The sequence below is a fragment of the Ptiloglossa arizonensis genome, chromosome 12 (genome assembly GCF_051014685.1).
Source record: "Ptiloglossa arizonensis isolate GNS036 chromosome 12, iyPtiAriz1_principal, whole genome shotgun sequence".
NCBI classification, from domain to species: Eukaryota; Metazoa; Arthropoda; class Insecta; order Hymenoptera; family Colletidae; genus Ptiloglossa; species Ptiloglossa arizonensis.
The window spans coordinates 6,275,440-6,299,319 of record NC_135059.1 but is presented as its reverse complement, the minus strand read 5'-3'; positions in this window follow the sequence as shown (position 1 = coordinate 6,299,319).

Below are 23,880 nucleotides of genomic sequence, written 5' to 3'. Positions count from 1 at the left end.
ATATAATTACTTTCTTTCAGATACTACGCGAACGCAAGAGAAAAGAAGGGAGAGATCTCAATCTTCTAATTGTCTCGAGCGAGACCCAACTCGTTTATAACTATTTTCAGTGTTGTATTTCTTCGAACGTACGTGAGAGTTGTGCTTCTCGAAATATCGAAGAATGGTTCGTTGTTTATCAAAATTTCAATATATACCTTCAATTTACACCTCCCTCTGATATCTCGTGGCAAATTTTCGACATTTCGCGAACAATTGCTTCCAAAATCGAGTCCGATGAGTTCCTAGTGTCACGAGCTGCACGAAAGGACTACAAGGATGGAAAATTTTCACGGCTTTCCAAAAGATGATCGAACGAGGCAATTTCCTCGACAAAAACCAGTGTTTGTGTACGCGCTTCTGAACGTTCGTATTACGAAAAGTTGTCAATCTTTTGCGACAAATTGCTTAAAGAATCGTTGCTGCTGAGTCCCTCGTGCCTCGAGCTGCGCGCAAGATACGCGACGGTGGAAAATTCTTCCAAGTTTCCAAAAAATGATCGAACGGGGCAATTTCCTCGACGAAAACCAGTGTTTACGTACACGCTTCGAAAGTTTCGCACTGGTTGGTGCTCGCTACTAGCAATCTTCTCACGATTTCTTCTTTACGTAAAGCACGTTGAATATGGAACGCGATTCCCAAGAATCGGAAGACACCGGGCCCCGAGTGAGGTGTAATTAACCGCGTGGAATATGAGGCGTGTAATAACTCAATTTTTTGAATAAACATGCCTAAGTGCCCGACCACTGGACCGCGGCAGCCTATTAACTGTAATTACCTCTTCCCAAATATTTCGTCAATGCAAATTCTCGTCGTTGACCCATATCTCGGCTGTCGTCGATCACCTCGAAATCGTTTACCGCGATCGTCCACTTCTTCCGGTTTCGAGTACTGTTCCCTGTGCAAAGTTTCACGTTGCTCCAATTACTCGACGATCGAAGAAATCGTCCTTCTTATCTAAATGGCGATTAATGTCGAGAAACTCGGAAAACAAGATGGACGCGCGATCGAAAAATTACAGACGACACGATCATTGTCTTTTACGACGTTTTCTGTCCTACGTGGTCCGATACGATCGAATTCCATCGACGATCCCGCGTACTATAATCGACGGTGTTCCACGAAATAAGATAGGGGATGGACCGTGACACGTTGTTGTTCGATATTTTTATCGTACGATAATTCGTCTTTACTTCTAGCTCCTTTTCGTCTCTGCGAAGCGTGTTTCTACTTTTTTAGAATCAAGGTTTATTTTGCAAACTAACGTAAAATCTTTCGCAAGCTGAATTTTATAAGCTGATACAAAATTTTCTATTTTCTTGGAACCAAGATTTATTTTACAAACCAATGCAAAGGTTATTTCTTCGAGAATTAGAAATTTGACTTTCAAATAATAAAACGTATCACAACGAAACTAACGTGTACAGTACGACGTGTACTCAGTCTCGTAGAAATTCACTGAATTTTCCTCGAAGTAAACGAAAATTTTCCTCCAGTAAAATGGAATTTTGATAATCAAAGTTCTCACCTACCTCCGAAGGTATGCTAAACGCATAGATACGGATGGACATCGATACGATCGATCGACGGATCCTCGAGATCGTGTGCGTTCGCGGAGCGCGGGCGCGTCTTGGGTGGCGAAGCGATTGAAACCAGAATCGGCCTAATTCCAGCTTTATCGCCTAAGATCGAAGGCTTAATATGCGCGAGCGGTGCGTACGGCACGTCGATTTCGTCCGAAGGAATTTGAAATCCGGTTGCCAGCGATGGGAGTAAGACGACTCGAATCCATTGAACGTCTCCTGAGAACTTCCGGAACAAGTCCGACGAGATTTTTCATCGATTCAATTTTTTTAACTCGTACAATTTTGCCTCCAATGTACATACTTGGGTGGTGTATTCACCTTCCATCGATCGATATTATACATTTCGCGTATCGATTCGCGTATCGTCGGGCAACTCCTTTCGCAGATTTAATTACCATCGATTCCGTTGGATTTTTCGAATCGATACCGTTGAAACGCTTCGAACATTTCTTTTCAAATATTTTACCCACCGAGAATGTTCAGTATCGTTCGGAAACGTTTGGAGTTTGCAATCGTGCGTGGTTTGCATTACGTGCATGTTGTGTATTTTTTGCCCCGTTGTATAATAATAATAACGTATAAATAGAACGAAGGAGAAACGTGTACACAGTCGTGATCGTACCGATCAACTATTTAAGAAACTAGTTACAAAGGTTAACCGTGGGTGGATATTTCATCGACGAACGAGTCAAATTTTTATTTATTCGTCGGTCGGCTATGGCAGCTTTCAATGAGTTTGATAAATTTTCTGGCCCTCTACTTTCAATTTGTAAGATTCCACAGATAATTACACACCCGGATACAAATAGAACCTTAATTGTCCACGGTGACGGAGATAACACGATGAAAAGGTTGGGTCGAAATGTTTTTAAAATTCTACAGATTCTCACTTTCAATTTTTCATATCGTTTCCTTTTCTTCTCCGTTATCCACGCCTCATAAAATTATCGATCAAAATAATAGCTCGGTGTCACTCGGATACTCAATTACTCAAATTACTCCAATGATCTCGATGGTAATAGGGATAACACGGTGAAAAGATTACGTCGAAATATTTTAAAAATTCCACAGATCCTCGTTTTCAATTTTTCGTATTATTTCCTTCTCTGCTCGGTTATGGACGCGTAAGAAGAACCCGAACGCGTTTCTCGGGCAAACGTAAGAAACACGCTCGCGCTAAGTGCTCGAACCATCGAGATTGCAAAGCTGCGTATGATCGAAACGAAAATATCTCCCCCACCGATTTCTCCGTGATCGTTTCAAGATCCACTCTCCTTTTTTAGTATAAATCTCCCGGTAATTTCGATCGAAGAATACATTCCGAGGCATTAACCGATCCAGCGTGAAACGCATTAAAAATCCTCCGCGGTGAGAGTCGATCGGGAGCCGATCGTACGATCGGACGAAAAACAATTTGATCGAAAATTCGAGGCGGATTGCACCGAGGGCCAGGCTGTACGGTTCCTTTGCCGCGAAACGGCGCAACTGCTCGCAGCCATGCGCGGACCACACGCGCGCCGATAGACCTTTTTAAGAGCCGTTTGCGAAACCGAATTCGAGCTGGACGTCGTTCGTAATTGCGTATATCGCGTGTGCATTGAGATCAAAAGCAAATTTGGTATTCGCGGAGCGCGGTGGGCCCGAGAGGGCCGGTGAATCGTTTAAGCCGCGTCGCGCGGCCCAGGCGGCTGCTCCGTTCGTTCCCTCGTTTCGGATCGAGATAAAGGGGAATAATCGTTCCTTTAATCCTTCCTCCGATCGTAACGATTTCTCCCATTGGCCGTGGAACGATATTTCGGTACACACCGATTTCATAATCGCGGCCCAACCGCCGCGCCGTTTACCAAAGCGGACCCCGTCCACGGTCCGCCCGTGCACGTACGTACGTTGCGTAATATAATTTTACATAATATCGGTCCACGCTCGCGTATTAATTACGCTTCGCTGTGGCCGATTCCGTGCGCCCGACGCCCGTGATTCGTTCGTACGGGACGCCGTTCGTATACCGCGTTCCACGGGATGGGCAAGAAGTTTATGCGCAACAGGGAACGCGGAACGCGAAATGCCTCCTCGTCTCGACACGCAACCGAGCGCCGTATTAAAACCGCATAAAAATAAATCCACCGCGGCCGTAAGCGAAAAATAAACTTCCTACGGCGATGCTTCCAATTACGCGGAGATTCGTATTCGGTTCCCTTCTTTACACGCGGGCCCGCGCGGCATGGAAACGCGCAAGCGCGAACGCGATCGATTTCATTTTCGGAGCGTGTCACGGGAAAACGCGCTCCCGATGACACCGTGTCCGTAAATAAAACCGTTTTAACGGTGGACGACATTGTTACGCGCGACAGGTGCACCCTATACCGGCCATTGGGTCGAGAATATCGATCGATTTCGTGTTTTCGATGGCACGAGTGTGTACACGCGTCTAATAAGTCACGCGTGTGCGCTACGGACGCGTGTACGCGTTCACCGTATCGTCCGGTACGAGCGCTGTGGTCGTATATACACGTTTACCGAATTGGACGCTACGAGTGCTGTGGACGCGTATACGCGGTCACCGAATTATCTACTACGAGCGCCGTGGACATATATACACGTTTACCGAATTGGACATTACGAGCGCTGTGGATGTGTATACGCGGTCACCGAATTTGACACTAAGAGCGCTGTGGACGCGTATACGCGGTCACCGAATTATCTACTACGAGCGCTGTGGACGTATATACACGTTTACCGAATTGGACGAGCGCTGTGGACGTATGTACACATCTGATAAAGTAATCGTTTAAAACTGTTATAAACTCAACGAAGAACTCGAAGAAATACTTCTCCATTTGATATTTCACGTCGTAAAAGAAATAGGCGTACAATATTACAAAAATATTATCTACTTACATATTTATATGCTACAATATACCAACATAGGACGAAGCTCGTCACGATTCCATATTTTTGTTGTAACTTTTTAACGAAGCGTTTATTCAACCGTGTTCGTAAAACTTGTTTTCTTAATTCTACTCCTTGTACAGCTTCAACGGTTAAATGGACTCTAAGTACAATAATCTTCCTCGCTTATTCTTTTGCGGTGTCAACTACCTTTTCATCTAAATTTTTATCGTGTTTTTGTAAGTGCAGTGCGTTGACTATCCGGTTTAAACATACTTATTTCGTTTTTATAAATACGTTTCGTAGATTGTCTCTTTACCCGTCCGCCGTATGATTTATTGCATGTTTTGCAACTACTCGTTTCTTTATTTTAATACCGTAGAAATTAATGGTCGATATCGTATAGCGCCCGCCACGGCAAGTTGTTTTGATCTCGAATACGTAGTTGCTTTCTGTAATCAATCATAAGCTTTTTTATAAAAAGTTGGTAACACAGAACAGTGGACCAGGGATTTTCTAGCAGGTTGCGTTGATGATTGTCAAATAGTAAGATACCTCGGAAAATTATAAGTCGAACTCTTTTTCAGCGTTTTCATCAACGTTTCGACTAATTTATTTCAATCTCCTTCGGAAACAATGCATAGTATTGATATAATATTCAATGAAATACTATCTATCGTTCCTAAAAACGTATCAAAGTAAACTAGCCAAAGTGATAAAGGAAATGCTCGAAGAAACTTCTAATTTGTAATAATTTTATGCCCAAAGTAACAACAGAAATTGCATAATTTAATCGCTCATACTTTTCTCTTCGTTGTCCAAACCTTCCCATTCAAAAATGAAGTTCACGTATAAGTAATACATAGTTGGAATGTTCTTTTCGCGCCGTAATAGTAATCTCGAAGGCGATTCGTTTGTATCGTTCGTTCGTTTAAAACTATTCTCTTCCGTACACTCGATATTCAACCGCTTATTCGATCGTTGGATTATCGCGCGTTTCGCAAATAAGTCTTCTTTTCGCCATGAATTAATTTTTCTTCCGTTCCAAATCTTGTAAAAGAACACAAAAAACGACGCTTTCGTAAATCAAAATCAACGATTCTGTCCACGTTTGTTGCTATTATTCACGATCTTTTATTCGAGGAAAATTCGTCCCATCCCTGTAGCTAGCATGCTCGACGAGCATAGTGGGACCGTTTGCGGGGCTGCGTCCCTCGCAACCCCGAAGCATTATCGCAATTTCCTGGTCGCGTACTCACTTAAACGGTAATTGCAGCCCTTGGTCGTCCCGCCCTTTGAAACGCAAGGCTACCCGGTGGGTCCGAATCTTATCGTCAGTAGTGTGTTCGGCGCACGCACCGACAACGAACCCCGTGTTCCGTCTGTCCACGATGTTTACACGCTCGGCTCGCCGGCGCTGGGTCTCGATCAACGTGACTAATTAGGGTGGAAAGCGTGCTCCGAGCCAGGAGCGTAATTAGCCGGCCAGAGGGTAGGTCGAGGAAAGAGAGAAAAAAAAGAAGAAGAGGAAGAAAAAGAAAAAAAGAAACAGAAACAACCCCCAGCAGGACGAGAGCAAAGTTCGGAATAAAGAGTCGGGATACTATGTTGCGGAGCGCTCCGGCGAAATTAGTTGAACCAAGTCCGACCAATTAGTTCGCGGAGCCAATCGAATTTCCATTACTCCTCGAGGGGCCCTGTAACGCGGTCCCCGTGCATACCCCGCGACGCGACGCGACGCAACGCGGCGCGATAATAAAACGCAAAGGAGTATCCGACGCGTAGCGGTGGGCCTGACATGTTTATTAACTCGCGGCGCTTATCGGGGTGGAATCATTTTTCGGGACAGCGTAAACCGAGGCGAATCGACGAGCAGGACCGTGGCGACCGCGCGTTGAGACCGCCCATGTCGAGTTGGGTCCGTGCCGAAATCGTATTATGAAAGTTTTATCGGACCGGACCGCGAAGAGTGGCGAACCGCGAGTACCGAAGCGCTAATTGCGAGCCGCTCTTTCCAGTCCTGGGCACACGTGGCCACGATGTACGCCTCGTTAAGGCGGTCCTTCGCCCGTTCTCGCCGGCTGGGCCTTACGCCCGCCGATCGTGCTTCTCCCGGGACAGGAATTCCGCGCGCTCGCTTCTGGGAGGGTGCTGCTACGGAGATCCGCGAACCAGCTTCGAGTCCGCGTCGCTGCCACTCGTAATTGGAAGCGACGAAATTTCGAGCGGAACGAATTGCCCATCACGGACCACGTTCTCGATACTGGGAACCGAGTTTCGAGATCTCGCCGCTCACGAACGGAGAGAGTTTTTCTATTGCGTTTATCGACGAAGCTCTACCGAAGGTACTACGAAATCGTAATCGCGGCAAGTGTCGATGTTCTCTGAGCGTTGGAAGTAGATACGGTTCGTAGAATTCTGAGAATTACTGAACGTTGGAACATTGCCTTGTAGGTTTCGAAGCTTTGAATTCCTTTGGTCGTGATTATGATTTTCGGAGTATGAAAAATTTAATCGCTACAAGGGAGTGGATACTGTTTAGCTCGATGTCCTTCGCGTCGAGTGTTGGAGGTAGATCCATAGGATACGTTTCGAGGATTATCGACGAGTTATATATTACGTAACCGTTACATCCAAGCTAAGAGCATTGTCAACGATGAAACGTAGAAGCACGTCGGTGAGAAGTCTCCTTGGAGTTACCTCGTTCGAGTAACGAATAAAAGATGCTCGTGTTCCTTGAAACGACAAACTCTGACACTTGGAGAGCTTAATACCAATGTTGTGCAAATGACGTGGGAATGGAGCAAAAAATGAACGCGGTCGCGAAGAAATTACAGAGGTGGGACACGCTTCGTCCTTGGTATCCCTTCTATGCTCTACGCGTTCGACCTTGCTTTCATCGGTAGCGACAGCTCGGTTCTACCGAGTTTCGAAAACTCGGATGTTCCTCCGCTGGTCACGATATCGTATCGCGTCGATGATCGAGGTTCGTTGAAATTGGGCGACAAGATCGTGAACGAGGCGGTTCGTCTCCGGCGAATTAAAGTGTCCTGCGAGTGTTCGGTCCGTTGGCGACGAAGAAAAAAAAAATAGCGTTTTCAGACGATCCTTAAGCTCGACGACGACGTTCAAGTAGCCAGAGGAGAGAGACTACATCCCGTCGTCCTTTGGGAGACGGTTCAGCCACGACCACCGACTGACCGTCGTCTCTACAAGGACCTACAGCGGCGCACCGTGCCACTCGAGTGTATTTATGTGTTTCGGAATGTTATTATAAGTGGAAACACTCGTGGACCCCGTGTAGCGAAGGCCGGAAAGGCTGGGAGGTTCGTAATCTCGCGTAAAACGCACGCTGACGCGATACCATGAACGCTAACATAGCTGAGCACTCTATCGATTCAAGCACGCGTCGCGACTTTTTCCATGGATTTCCTGTCTGCCCATTTCTGGCCGTGCACTCGAGACCAACCACGAGCCTCCCAGGTACTCGTGGGGCTCCTTTCGTTTTCTTCGGGGAAGAATCGTCGCTTGGACAGTTTTCCATACGATTCGACGGGGTTTCGGATTTAACCGACGCTGCGAACTCGCGACAGGAGATTACTTACGGGGAATCGACGATCCAACGCAAAGAATGGAACACTTTTCTCAATTTTTTACTTTCCTTTCGGAGTCACGTATCTATTCTCTGATGTAATTCGTAGGAAGAATTCGGTTAATATAAATAATGGAATACTGTTTTAAATATTCGACGTTTCTTTCAAATCGACGTATCTATTCTCTGATATAATTCGTAGGAAGAATTCGGTTAACATAAATAATGGAACACTGTTTTAAATATTCGACGTTTCTTTCAAATTGACGTATCTATTCTCTGGTACAAATTCGAAGGAAGAATTCGATCGACACAAATAATGAAAAACTTTTCTAAATTTTCAACCTTTCTTTTAGAGTTACGTGTCTATTCTTCGATACAAATTCAGAGGAACGATTCGATTAACACAAATAATGGAATACTGTTTTAAATATTCGAGGTTTCTTTCAGAGTTACGTATCTATTCTCTGATATAATTCGTAGGAAGAATTCGATTAACACAAACAATGGAATACCGTTTTAAATATTCGAAGTTTCAAACTGTTGTTTAATATTTTTCGTACCACGGTCAACTTCGAAAGAAACACGGTACACGTACTTCGAAATCCGGGCCACTCGAAACTTCGCGCGATCCACGAATGCCTAACGGATTCCAGATACCGATCGATAAATCAAACGGTGTTTTCGCGCCGATTTACCATGATTTACAAGCGAGTTAATATCTTACGAGGAACGCCAACACCTAACTGACGAAGTACAGTAGGCGCGATCGTAAAGAGGAACACTTAATACCGCATACTTTCCGCGTCGATAAATGCTAATTAAATGGAAACACAGTTTTATGGGGCCCCTGTTGGCTCGTAATCCCCTTAGGAACGGGATTACGTCCACTTTGGTCGTTAGCACTTTACCGATTTCACGTTCGGAAGGTTCTGGGTTCAGGAGGCGGACATTACGAATATTTCCGTGAGGAACGGTTACGGGAGCTGTTGATCTATGTGAAAACGACGAATCGAAAAAATCCCCGTGTTGCGTCAACGAACGGATCGATTTACGATCGCTAGAGTTATGGTTACGAGCACGACAACGCCAGGTGGCCTTTTTTCTTCTTTTTTTTTTTTTCTCAAGCGGACCCGAATGACGTAATGGTAGTTGTAAATTCGAGGAATTTTTCTAAAATCGATAGATCACGGTTAACTGTCCTGTCACGGTGGTACCAAACCGTATTCGTTGGTACGATATTACGACGTAAAATCGTTCGAGGATGTCGTTTCGTTGGGTATTAACCATTAGAATTTCGAAACTCGTTCATTCGGTATACCTGGATCGATTCTCGATGTTCGTAAAATTCAAATTCGCTACGATAACGGAAAATGTGAACGAAGGAACAGAGTTCTACATTTTACACTATCGTATTGCGGTAATTTTACTACTCGATTCGCTACGTTTGCGTCGTTCTTTGAAGTCTCAACTGGTAAAATTCCTAAAATCGTAAGTTTAAAAAGTAAACGAAAATCTCTCTGTACAAGTACGATATCTTTATTTTCAAGGTTCAGAATTTAAAATCATCGATCGATAAAGTTCTCAAAATCATAAATTTAAGAAGTAAACGAAAGTCTCTCTGTACGCGTATAATATCTTTATTTTCCCCGTTCGGAATATAAAATCGTCGGCCGATAAAATTCTCAAAATTATAGGTTTGAAAGTGAACGAAGTCAGAAGTGTAGCAATTGCGCTCGGAGGTAACACGTAGTAATTGGCTGGATCGATCGAGTCGTTTTTCTGGCACACGGAGAACAAAGCGGAATAAAACCTACCCGTACATGAATATTCAGTCGAGCTGTTACGTGGAAGGCGACAAAACATCCCCCGCGAGGGATAATCGCGGGGAATTAGTTTCTTTTGGGGCGGCATTAGGGCGTTATTCAGATGAGGCGGCAAAGGAACGCCGAACTTTTACGTGACATCGTAGCCACCTGAAAAGAACAAGGGCCTCGAAGGTTTTGCAAACGAGTCACGTCGCCGACGGACGCTTCAGCTACTACTGGATCGTTAGTCGCTTCTTTGCCTCGGTGAGGGATCAAAAGCGTGTTTCAGATCTCACCGCTAGCGGGTGGCGCGTAACGAGAAATCGCCGCCAGCGATCTCGTCGATGTTTCCACGATCTTACCCGAACGAAATGCACGCCCTCTACTCACGAATTACGCCAACGAGCGTTTCGCACGCGAAACTCGAATCTTAGCCACCTCCTGCGCTCACGAATTCCCGCGGCTAGATTTCTGGATTTTCCTTCCACGCGTAGAAAGTATCGGTTTAACCTCGATAAAGGTAAAGGTAACGTTTTCACGTTCGACCATTAATCGAGATCTCGAGCCCTTTGGCCGAGAAATACCACGAATGTATGGAACTCGTGTTTTTAACTTTATAGTACCCAATGGGGGGACCGAGATAATCCAAGAAGAATTATCGTAGCTTTTTATTTTAAGAAACGGAGATGGAATGGGTCGAAAAAGACCCGAGGAACTCTTGGTTCATCGAAATTCCACGAAAATAAAGCCTGTGTATCGATTTTCTTTTCAAGAGAAGGGAAAGTATATTTTCTCGTTCGCGAAGGAATGTAAAGTGCGCCAAGTTCGGGATTCCTCTATCTCGAGGATAATTCAATTTTTATACTTTGAAAATTGTACTCTCTTCTTGTTATTATTATAACGGAATTTTCGTTTTGCTGTTTTGTTAACATTAACGCAAAGAAACGTTTTCTTTCTTCTTTTTTTTACTTTCTCTTTGGTTATAAAAATACCGGGGATTAAAAATGACGAATCGTTCCACCATTGTTCGCTCGATTGACAGTAAAGCGAAGCACCGAACGAAACGATTTGAAACGAAGCAACAATTTTAATTTCTAACGATCAGAATTCCCCCACCCTCTACGCGGTCTGATTCCTATTATCTTTTTCTTTTTCTCGAAGTTTTGATACGTTATAATCCTTCGAAAAGCGATATTTATCGAATAAGAGCGGTAGTGCGGAGGGTGAGTCACGTAAGATTAGGGCTTGAAATATCTCCGTTGGTTTAGGTGATACGAGGAAATGCCCGAGGGAAAGAGTGTTTGTTTTGCAGAGGGAAATAATACAACGAAGAAGGCTCTTTTCACCAAAATTTTGTTTCTCGAGATTTCGATACACTTCGATGGATCGAATTACCATTCTTCGATAAATTATTGCCCACTGTTCCGAGCAAATTTGTTTTTTCATTGGTCGTAACACGTTGAAACTGTGTCGGTTTATTTAGAAAATCGTCGATGACCTCGAAGCTTCGAACGGTTGGAAAATGTAACCTTGGGGAAGAGTTTTATCAAATTTATTGAGGGACAAACAGAAAGGTGTGTTAGACATATTGTTGAGGAAACATTCGTGTCTGGTACAAGATAATGCACCTGTGTATACTGAGGCAAATGCGATAAAGAGTATTTTTCTAATGAAAATGTTAACTGTTATGAAACGACGAGATAGATTGTTTAACTTAAAGATAATAACAACCCGGGATGTGTAAAATTGATCGTGTTATTCGTTTTTCGTTGATTTACGCCAGACTTTAGTCATCCCGAGTAAATCTGGATGATCCGAATGCTTGTAGTATGGTGAAATAACGTACGAATTTACCCCAAACGATCAAATGCAAATCGTTTTCGAAAACGATGATACAGGTAGTTCGAAGCAAAGGACAACTCACGAAATACTAAAAAGAACATTTTTCGTATTGCTAAGTCTAGAAGAAATATTCTCCAAACGAAATTATTGCTTTGCAATCGTTATTAGACACGTGTTCTTTCCAAAAATTGGCAACTCTACTTCTACGGATATTCGTAAATATCGGTGGAATCGTGACAGAAATTATAGCAACGGGACTCGAAACGATCCCTAAATTGCTATAAGCTAACTGTACGTTCCGTTGACCGGAAGGAAGTTGCACGGGTTGCGAACAAAGGACCACCCGAATACCAACGTGTAACCGCCTATTGTTCCGCCTCTGCATCCTTCCTTACCATTTCGCGAAACGAAAATTGCAATTGAAATTCCTGAGCTGCGAGTAGCAAATTCATTTACGGCGCGTGCAATTACTATTTCGGGGTTGTCCGTAAAGATCGTATCCGCCTTGGCGAAACGATTAAAATTCTATTAATATTGCTCCGGAAACTCTTGGAACGAGTACCCAAAAGTCTACGGTGGTGGTAATTCGGTAAATGGAGAGCAAGAAGTGCAATTCTGTTCGAGAGATACTTAGAAGGATATTACACTAGGTTGTGTCAATAGACCGGACAGAGAGATCGTTAAATTCAATCGTTTTCCTTGGCCCTCGAAGTTACACAGGTTTCACGTTCAAATCAAATGTGTATCGAGCACGTTCCAAAAATGGCAGACCGTGCACCTTGCAGACCAAATGCAGACAATAAGCTCACAGTCGTCTCGGTACATTTCTTGCACCGTGTTTAATGCGTTCTGGTAATCGCAATTCACGTTTTAAGTAGACATTTCGATGCGCAATATGGCGACGGGGGCAACCGACGTACGTTCGAAACGAGGGGATCCTGAACCACAGTCGGAGAAAATTCCGAACGAGATAAATCTTGCGTGTAACGAGTAAAAAATGAACGACTGTTTGTCAATAAAAATTACAATTTAAATCGCACTATTAAATTATGTTTTACGTTGAACGAATAAAAGTTTACTCGATGTATCGTAAATATTGTGAACGAACAGTTGTACAAAATTTTCAATCCTCTATTTTTCTCTCGCTCTTTTTTCTCATTTTGCCTTCTCGTTCTTACCAGTTGTACTTTATACTCTTGTATTGCAGTAGTAGCGGTAGCAGTATTACCAATACAATTATCACTATTGTACCCTTAGAGCAAACTCGAGCAAGTAATAATACCATTGCTGTTATTTGTAACTAATCTTGTGGACATTTTGTTCAAATTTATCGTTACGTTTCCTTTTTCTCTACTTGTTCTTCTCTCTGTTCTGTATTATTTATATTATTATATTATTATATTTCGTTGCTGGATAAATAAGTATTATAATCACCATTAGTATTTCGAACGTGAACTCTTGAATAGCCTCTCCTGCAATTTATCTTTCGTCCTCGATGATTGTTCTATCGTTTGAATCGTCGCGTATCTCTATTAACCGGTGTAACGAGGGTTCTATCGTGCATTTCCTTATCAACGAGGCGATAGAAAAATCCCCCGGGTCTTCGAGTCGAAAGTATTTACGTTGGCTCCGCTTCGAGAGCGAAATAATGTCGATCACGTTCCCTGAAATGGGACACCGTGCACCTTGCGGACCAAATGCAGACAATAAAATAAACCGATGGTCGTCGGTGTATTTCTTGCGTAGCGTTTCGTTCCGACGAGCCTCGTTTTATGCAGACATTTCGGTGCACAATTTGTCCCGATGATCGTGATCAGAGACTCGAAACGACGTGGTCGCGATCGAAACTCGCGACACGTCTCTCCTACGCTTTATCTTTCATTCCCGATGATTGTTCTATCGTTCGAATCGTCGCGTATCTTTATTAACTCGGATAACGAGGGTTCTATCGCGCGTTTCCTTATCAGCGGCGCGATAGAAAAATTCCCTGGGTCGAATAAAACGGATTTAATAAAATAAAATAAGATTTCTCTCGCCCAGTTCCTTGTCGACGGTGTGACGGAAAAATCTTGAACGTGCCACGAAAATGGAACACTTGCCGATCGTTTATCGAAACTGTCGGTTCAGTTGTCGATACATTTCTCGTATTGTGTGTAGTTACGGCGAGTCACGTTTTAAATACACGTTTCTGATTATTCAATGAAACTTAGACAACGCGATTAAAAAGGTTCCAGTTGCGTAAACTCGCGGGTTTGGCAGTAACGTTAATTTTCCTAAGAGTTGTTACAATTAACGCTTCGATACTACGGATCGCTTAACTTTCAAACCGTTACTCTTTATTTAACTAACCAACAAAGGAATACTTTCTTCTCGGAGTTGAAAACCGGTTTCAGTGGTTCCTTAATCAACCGAAATCTCTTAAAACTCTCAATTAGATTAATTCACGCTACGATCTAATCTTCGATTCGCCAATTTCTTTTTATCGAACATACGTTATTTCTATGAATTCCCACTAATAATTCGCGTACCAATACCAACGTGAATACGACAATTATTTAAAATATGCACTCTGCAAAGTGGGTTTACCATTTCGTTTCCAGGAATATTTACTAACGTAAATATGACAATTATTTAAAATATAGATTCAGGAAATTGGGTCCACCGTGTTCTTTTCAGCAACGTTTGCCACAGATTCGTAATCAACGACTTGGAAAACACTGGAATACCAATTTTGGCGTAAGTAAACTTCCATTTTGAGTATATCGAATTTTGTGGAGGATTTCGGTCGTTTGGAAGCCGTGTTCGATGCTCCGAGCAAGGAAACAAAGACGGATCGTTACGTCGGTCGAGCGACCACCGGCGATCAGACGACCGCCTAAAACAAAGCAATTACCCGCCACTCGTTTGCCAGTCTAGACAAATCCGAACGGACAAGCAGAACGCAAACTTCCGGTCTGAACCGCGACCGAGCAGCCGCTCACCGTCGTCGTTCACGAATAATTCCCTAATAAGGGCGTGATTACTTAATTTCTGTTTTGAGCCCCCTACCGAAGACTGACTGGCGTGTCTCAAAACTGCTCGTTAAGATCTTAAAATGCTGTCCTGGCCGGCCTTAATTAAGCAGTAGGACCTCCTTAAATGTCGGGATCCCCTGTCCGCAGGATTCTGCGCAATTTAGGTGGTTCTTGCGTTGCCCGGTTAACGAGACCATGAATTTATGCAAAGGAGGACCGTGGAATCCGGGAATTAATGGAAACGTAACGCGGTCGTAAGTTATCTTTGTAGCCAGGATCCGATGAGATACATTTATAGTTCTCGCGCGCCGGTAATTAGGAAATCCGTTGATTACACGGGACGTAATTTCTTTTTTTTTTTTCTTCTTTTTTTGCGGGAAGCGCCAAACGTCGACGATAACTTGACGGTTTGATGGTGACAAAGTTAAAGGTGACGATCGATAAATTTCGGTGCTCGGCGTTGGGAAACTTCACGAACGTTGCGAACAGAGGGAAAACTTGTCACGATTTTACGACGAGTGAAATCTTTTTTTAGCCGCGTAATTTATTTTACAGCCGGTACACGGTTACCGGGAGAGTAGCTTCGTCGTTACAACCGTTTATATAGAACGATGGATCAATCGGAATATTGGAAAAGGGGATCGATGTGTACCAACGCTCGAAAATATTCGATATTTGTTACGCGCGGTACACTAACAACAGTTTGAATACTATTTTCAAATAGCTAATAACGCTATACATCATAATTGTATCGTTTACACGGAAGCAAATATACGAGTTCAAAAATGTGATTACATTCTTTTGGTAAATGAAACTTGATTACTATCGCGTGTAATTCGATTCGAAATTTTCTCTTAATTCGAATATCACCCATCGAGGAATTCTCACTTCTAATTACAATCGTAGATTCAATTACACAAATTTTTCTCTCTCCAATTCCCCGTATCGAGTTTATCGTCTCTTTAAGGACCCAGAGTCCAACAAGCGTCATTATCGTCGTTCGTTGCATTCAAATATCCCTGGTTGTACATTTCCGAAAAGGAAGAATCCGTTCGAGGTGAGAATTTCCAAGGATCCGTTTCGTTGAAAATCACGTGTCTCCAGCTGGCCCTCCTTGAGTCTTCCTCGTCTCTCGGCCAGAGGTTAAGAACCCTTCGTTACCCGGAGCAAATCCCTCGAAAGTCCGCACGGTCGTCGAATATTTCGTGTCGCGGTGTTCACGTGGACGACGCGAGCGGAACGTGTAACGGGGATAAATATTTACCCGAGTTAGGCCAGCATACCGACGTAAATCCCGAACGAAGGGATGAAAACGACGCCTAGATACGGATCTCACCGCGGGTGAAACTACCTGTCCCGGTTTCGTTGATACGTACCAAGTACGGAGTCCTTCAGGAAACCCGGACGGGTTTCACCTAATACCGTGGATTAGGGTTTAAGCAGCCTGCTTCGGGCTATTCACCGAATGGCACAATAAACGCGCCCGGACCATTCACCGTCCCGATATTCTTCAACGACACCGCGCACGCTGCATCGGCAGGTATAATAATCTGTCGTAATAGGGCCGGAAGTGACGCGGGATGCAGGGTGCAAGGAACGGAGCGAGAGATCTGTCCCAGTTCGAGTTCCATCCGGTCAAAGAGGTGTTTTGTACACCGATGGCAAAGGTTGCGCATAAATCCACGTGAAAATGTCATTTTCTTCCTCGAGCCGCGACAACATTCGGAGGCTTGTTATATTAGAGGAATTACCGCGAGTAATGTATACTCAGTAATACAGAGTAGTCCTTTGGTAGATTACTCGTTGAATTTCTCGTTGGAAATTTTATTACAGACATTTCGAAAGTACTACTGTAACTACTGTGTAATACAACGATCGATGACACTTTGCGGGTAGCCTTGACTAGCTACTAATTGAATTTATACAGGATGAAGGGTGTCTCGATCGTCACCGGTCGATTTACTTTTCGTATAAAACTCAAACGGTTCAAGTGATCTTGATATTTTTTCTTTCGTTCGAAAGTACAAATTTGGGAGTTAACAACGGAACGAGAAATCACGCGTTGCGGAAATTTTGTTAGCCAGTTTGCTTATCCGTGCAACGAGACGAACTCGTAGCTAGACGGACAGGTGAGTTAGAAGGGAAAATTCCCAGAAACCAGCGGCGAATTAAGGTATCTTTCTCCCTTAGACGCTCTGTCTCCCTTTCCGTTTCTCTCTCTCTTGTTAAAAGACGAGTGGACACAGGTGTCGCGTACTTTCTACGAAATATTTACCGAATTACGCCAGGTGCAATCGCGACGGATAAGCAATTTCGTTTCTCCTTGCAGCGCATCGGCGAGCAGATCGTCGTTGAAATCAGGCGAAAATCGATTCACGACTTTCGATCATTGGATCGACGGCTTAAATGTAGCCAATCTCCATACATTGTGGCAAACCGCGGCTCTCTCTTCCGCCAGATTCTGCGGAACGAATCGAGCATCCTGGACACGCGATCCCTTTCGAAAAGTCGGTCAGCTCTTGCTATGAATCAGCACGTGTAGCTCGTGCCCTCGAGGGACACGACACTCGAGAGACTCGGGCCCTTTGGTTGGAAGTTCAGGGATACCTTCAGAGCGATTCTCATTACTCAAAAAAGGTGTGTAATCAAGTATACTTAAGATTCTTTTAATATACATGCATGCCGCGCATTTATGGACAAACGAACGAAGATCCCGGCAAAACGACAAGTGACGAGAAACGCGGTATCGGAGTCGATATAATGTTTTATTGAAACCAATGTACCGTGAAAGATTGGAAAATGTATGTGATTAATCACACTTTTAAATGTGTAACCGCTTGTAGGTAATAATATAGGGGGAAAAAATTGTTGTTTCGGACAGCTTTATGCCACAGTTGAACATTATACGAGTAATTTCGCACGAATGTTTCGCCCGGAATAATTATCCGAGTAAACTCGTTTCGTTCGATTATACTCGATTATTATGTTTTATAAATATTCTATCCGCGTTCTTCGAACAATTTTTTTCGCGTAGTTCGCAACGAGCGATACGAATTACATTTCGTATTAACGTTGCGTTTTCCTTAATATTGTGATAAGTGTATTTAAGCTTTCCGTGCGTGTTCCGCGATGAATTATGGCACTTTATAAAGTATATGTATCGTTTCCAGCGTGACGTACTTCCAAGAAATAATTCACATTGCAAGAACGTTTGGAAAACGTCTTAAAGTTTCTCGAGAGACATAAATCTTTAGAATATTTAATCGCAATAACGTAAGAGAAACATAGACCGAATGACGTCGCTGACGAGAAATCGATGCAACGTAAAATGAAACTATATATAAATAAAGAAAAGGTTTCACCTATTTCCGATTATAACAGATTAAGATCGATGCGTACGATGCGTTCGTAATTAAAGAGTTACTCGAATGTAAATTGCACATCGATGCAAAACAAATATAAATCGAATCTCGTCGGTAATGACCAGTCGATGTAACGTAAAATACAACTGTAATTAAAAAAGAAGACCTTTACACATCTCTGATTAAAATATAGGGTAAAGTGGATGTTCACCGTGATTAAAAAGTTACTCGACGTTCGTTGCTTGAATGTAAATGATAAAATGATGTAAAAGAAATATAGATCGAGTCTCGACGGTAATGAGCAATCGATGCGACGTAACGCAAAATTATAATAACGGAAAAACACTTTTACCACTCTCTGATTAAAACGTAGGATAAGATCAAGGTTTACTACGAATAAAAAATTTGTAATATTCGTTACTCGAATGTTGAAGATATATAGACCAAAGGATGCGATGTGAAACAAAACTACAACAAAAGAAGAGGCTCTTACTCAATTACAATTAAAATGTAAGCTAAGAGAAATGTCTACCACGAATAAAAAATTTCTCAGAATTCGTTACTCGAATGTTAAAGATACATATCGTAGACCAAAGGCTGCGATCTAAAAGAAAACTGTAACAAAAGAAAAAGTTTTTACTCAATTACGATTAAAATACGAGCTAAGAGAAATGTCTTAGCCACGAATAAAAAATTTCATAGTATTTCGATGGGATGTAAAACAAAATTACACCAACGTCTACCGCGAATAGAGTGTTACTCGATGTTCGTTATTCGTATTTAAATTGTACGGGTTTTCGTCGCCGAAAGCACGAATTCACTTTACGCGTTACTCTCCTTTGTCAGGTTTCAGGCTCGCACATGCGTTGTTCTTGCTGGACGCCGCTCATTGTTCGCAGGCACGCGAGAACTGCAGCGGCTGCGCGCCCTTTTTCCCTACCTAGGTCCGTGCAACACAATCCTGCTTGTAACCTCAGACATAGCCGGGGGCAATTGTTACGCGTTATGGGTGGCGAGTCTTTGAAATAATACCCCGAGCCTAACAAAACACCTCCGGAATGACCGCACCGAAGTCGAGAGACTCGCAAGACCTACCCCAAGCGGCGCCACACCGCGTTAACACGAATTCCGTGCGTGTAGCTTCCACTTCGAGGAAAAGAATAGCGAATCGGTTAGGGTTGAACGTTCAAGTGCAACCCTATCCTGTAGAAAACAGCTCAGAAACGGAGAATATCGTTTCCGTTTCTTCGTTAACCCTTTAAAGAGGGTATTCTCATCTTGTATCTGGGAGCTACGAGCTACCAGAAGTTGGAATTGTGTTAATACAAAACAAGAAATGAATTATTACATTTAAGTGAAAAAAATCTCGCGAAAAAGAAATTATAATCTGCGCTTGTCGCGTGTCTTACGTATCTTGCGAAATTTCGTGAGAAAAGAAATTACATTCTACATTTCGTATACACTTTACCAAGAAGAATCCTCGGTGTTATTCCCACTCGCTTAAATTTTTAAAGAGATACGATAAACTTGTTAAATTTTGCGAAAGTTTCCATCGAGTAATCGCAGGCAGGTTCTCCGGAGCGTTATTAAAATTCACCGTTGCGCGAATCAAGTCCCTTTCGACGTTCGATTCGCAGAAAAGGAAAAAAAGATCGGGACAAAGTATCTACAACATCGAGTCTCGCAAGAAGATTACCACCTCTGCGCGTTAAACGCACCCATAGCGATTCCTCTCGAGCTCGATCGAAATTATTTTCGCCCCCGTCCCGTTATTAATCAAACGGGACAACTGACAGATTGGATACGCAACAGCGCGCCAATTCTCCCCCTTCGTTTCCCTTCTCTCTCTCTCTCTCTCTCTCTCTCTCTCTCTTTGAAACAAAAAAAAAAGAAAGAAAAGAAAAGAAAAAAGCAGAAAGAAAGAAAGAAAAACGAACACTCCCCGAACATCGAAAACGCAGCATCCGACGCGGTAATTTTCCATTCATAGCGCGGACGAGATCGATAAATTATCATGCAACATCTATCGAGAATGATTAACCGTCTCGCCCTTTTGCCTCGCTCCTCGTCTCACCGATTCGTCCCTTTCACGAATCCTGCTTGTGGATCACTACCACGTACGCGATGAACACGCGTCCAGCTCGCCGGAACGGTATTCCAGTCGGCTGTTCGAGAATATTCATTAACAGGATACACGCGGCTCGCGTTGATGGAAATCAGGGGGAGGAACGAGGTCTCGTGGGGGGGGATTACGGACGGTAGGGTTTATCGATAGGGAGTGTATAGGGGTATCGAGACTATCGCAGGGATGGTCGCCCGTGGCGCCTACGACGTTTCCACCCACGCGATCTAGGAACGGGAGAAAAGAAAGCGCGATGGAATCCTTTCACGGGTTCGTTAATGCCCGGGGTTATTAATAGAAGGACGCGCTCCGGAATAAAAGGATCGTAAATACGGGGTTACGTGGGTGTTCGGTGGCCGCCCATGTCGATTGGCGTGCGGTCCGCCCGAAGTAACAATTTAATTACACCGTGGACTTCGATATGTATAGCAGCCACCCACGGTAAATTGATTTTGCCACGGTATTAAGCCACGGACGCGGTGCGCGATTTATTGGAGCCCGGCAGCGGCGAACGGTAGTCCAGAGGAATAGACCACGCTTAGCGAGCACGGAGAACTTTCTGCGAGCTTTCGCGCGCACCCGCGCGCGTGTTCCTCTACGTTGTTACGGACCGAGAGTGGAAAGTTTCGGAACACCGGAACGGAAACCTCTTCTGCTTTCGCGCGACCGACCGGATCCTCCTGTACCGAGACGAGTTTAGTCTACAGCCACGATCGAAAGGACACTTGTCCGTTTCAACAAACTTTCATCCTACAAATCAAATTATTTTGCTTCAATCTACCGGTGGAGAAAGTTCTTGAATAGATACTTGTATAGCAGCGGTAGAGAGGATACTACTCGTTTTAACAAATTTTTACTCTACAATTGAAATTATTTTGCTTTATTCTAACTGTGGAGAAAGTTCTCTGGTAGATAACGATGGAATCGAATAAGAGTAGATTTTTTGTGAAAACGCGTGCTGGAAATCAGAAACAAATATCTAGTGTAAAAGCACGCGACTGTATACGTAATGTCTTTTGAACACAATCTAATTAGTTTACCGCTAGTTTCGCGTTTTTAATAGTCGACACGTGCATTGTTCGACATCGGTACGAGAGGAATTTATTTGCGGGTAATTTTGAAACAATTTCGAAATAAAAATGGTTCGCTGCGCGATCTGTTGGAAAATTTACGATAAATCTGGTTCTCGAATCTCTCGTCGTTACGCAGCGAACTCTGTCAAATTTTACAGGTGGATTCGATGGTTTACGAGATACGCAACGATAAATATCGGCTCGTGACCGTAGTTTCGTAACCGTACGACGGAAATACGAATCACGTCGGTGTGAATTTGAATTTACGGGAAAATTAATATTTCGCGATCACGTTTCCCCCACCGAATCGTTCCTCCGCTGTTTGAAAGGAACGAAGGACGTGTAAAATATTTCGTAAACCATCGACCGTCCATGCGAATGGACGGACGCGTGTGTAAAATTTCTCGTCTCTCTGCTTATTTGCGAAGTTTCCTTGAAATCGGTGCGCAATGTTTCCATTGTCGGACGGCAATGTTTATTTGCGTTCTAGAAACCAGTTGCCAACCGATACCGCGATGAAAATTACGGAGATCTTATTTTGGCCGGTACGAAGTAATAGAAAATTGCATTTCCCGTGACACGTGGTTCGTCCAACGAGACGAGACGTGATCAGATCGGGGCCAACTTCGCGATACTCGGAGCCAATGATTGCGTAAAACATTCTTTCCACGCTTCGTTTTTATTTATTTTGTAAATCGTTCGATTTACGACGAAGTAACTTGTATAATCAGCGGCACGCGTAATAAAGAAACTACGTTTTCGAACAATCGCTTCTTAAAGAAACGTGAGATAATAACGGAGTAAATGAAATAAATTGGAAAATATAATTTTCTCTTATTAAATGTTTATTTTCAATCACTGTTTAAACTACTACCACGAATCGAATAATGTTGGGTTCTTTTAAAAACCGTTCGAATAAATCGAACTCGAGTGAAATCGAACGATTCGAGTGCAGTCAAGTGGCTCGTGTTCTTTCAAACCGTTTAGAGAGCCCTCTAGAATCGAGTAAGAATTAACTGTACATATACTGAGTATAACTGAGTGAGAGGTAACTCTACATGTACTAAGTATAACTGAGTAAGAATTAACTCTACATATACTGAGTATAACTGAGTAAGAATTAACTCTACATGTACCGAGTAAGTGTAACCGAGTAGTATTGGTAACTCGTCCCTTTGAAGGTACTATGGACTCGCATTTCCCGTGTTCCGCGTGGATCCTGGGTCCACGTAGTCACGTTCACGCTCGGGGATGGGATTTAAATTACGACGAGGAACGACTAAGTAAGACGAGACAGGATCCTCGGTGAACAGTTCGTGGAATGTTCGTCGTGGATTTACTTCCACGAAAGAACACCGCCGAATAGCATCGTCATTCTGCAAATGAATTCGATCTTAACACGAACTAGGGACGAGACATCAATCCCACGCGTCTCAACGAAATAATGCTCAGATAACCTTCGTTCCACTGTCGAGATTTCGATCGACGCTTGACAGAGCATCGTCTCGTCTCAGAGACACATTTCGAAACTCCATTAGCATCGGTAAAGCGGACTCGTGCGTTTCGCGTGAAGGAAATCGCACGTGTCATAAATATACATGGGAGATCGGTGGGGATTCGTGCCGAGGATGCTTCTCTCTGCTTTTAGCTTATCTGCTCGCCGGCCACCCCAGACGGGTAGCTCGTAAGAGGGTTTCGAGTGTCTCGGGCGGCTCTGATAATTGGAAAGGGTGCGCGAGTCTGTCTGACATTTGTTTGGCCGGCCATTATGTAAATAGAGCCCTCCTGGACCCTCGAGAGGCGCCATAAAATTTTACGGAACGTATCCTACCTGCTCGCGAAACGCAACTATGATGTTACAGAGCGGACGCGTTCTGGACGTAAAATGGACAAAATTCTCACCGATTCGAACACCGACCTCTTCTGGTTCGTACCCTCGAGAACGTCCCAACGCTTAACAATTCGTTGATACGTAACAGTTGAGAGTAATCGTAATCGCGACGTCTGTGAACGTAAACAGAGAGATTGAATTATCTCAGGTGCCATCCAGGCTTTCGTTTGTCTCTGTACACGTGGCGAGCTTCGTTTCGTTCACGATCGTGATATCGAGACCTCGTCCTCTACCGATTGTAATATTAAACGGTAAACGAAGTCTTACCTACTGCACGTAACTGTTGAATTGGACTCGAATAGACATTTTCTAAACCCTTGCGTGAAAAAATGTTCACAGACAAAAGAAACTCGAATCAACGTTACGCTACTAACGACTGCTATCTCGTCGTTGTGTAAACTATACTTGCGAGTATAAGTGTGGAACAACGACGTTCGATGATGATAAATTTACAAAAGAACGTACAAGTTTAGCAAACACGAGGCTCGAAGTAATCAAGAATCGAGAATTCTAAAAACCTGGTTCGAACCCCACCGAGTCAACAGTTTCTAAGCAATCAGGATTCAAAGACTACCGGCGGAACCTCAGCTAAAAATGGCGGCTCGGTTAAAAGCCACTTTCAACGACGCCGCGTAATTACGCAGCGCGTTTAATTTACAACA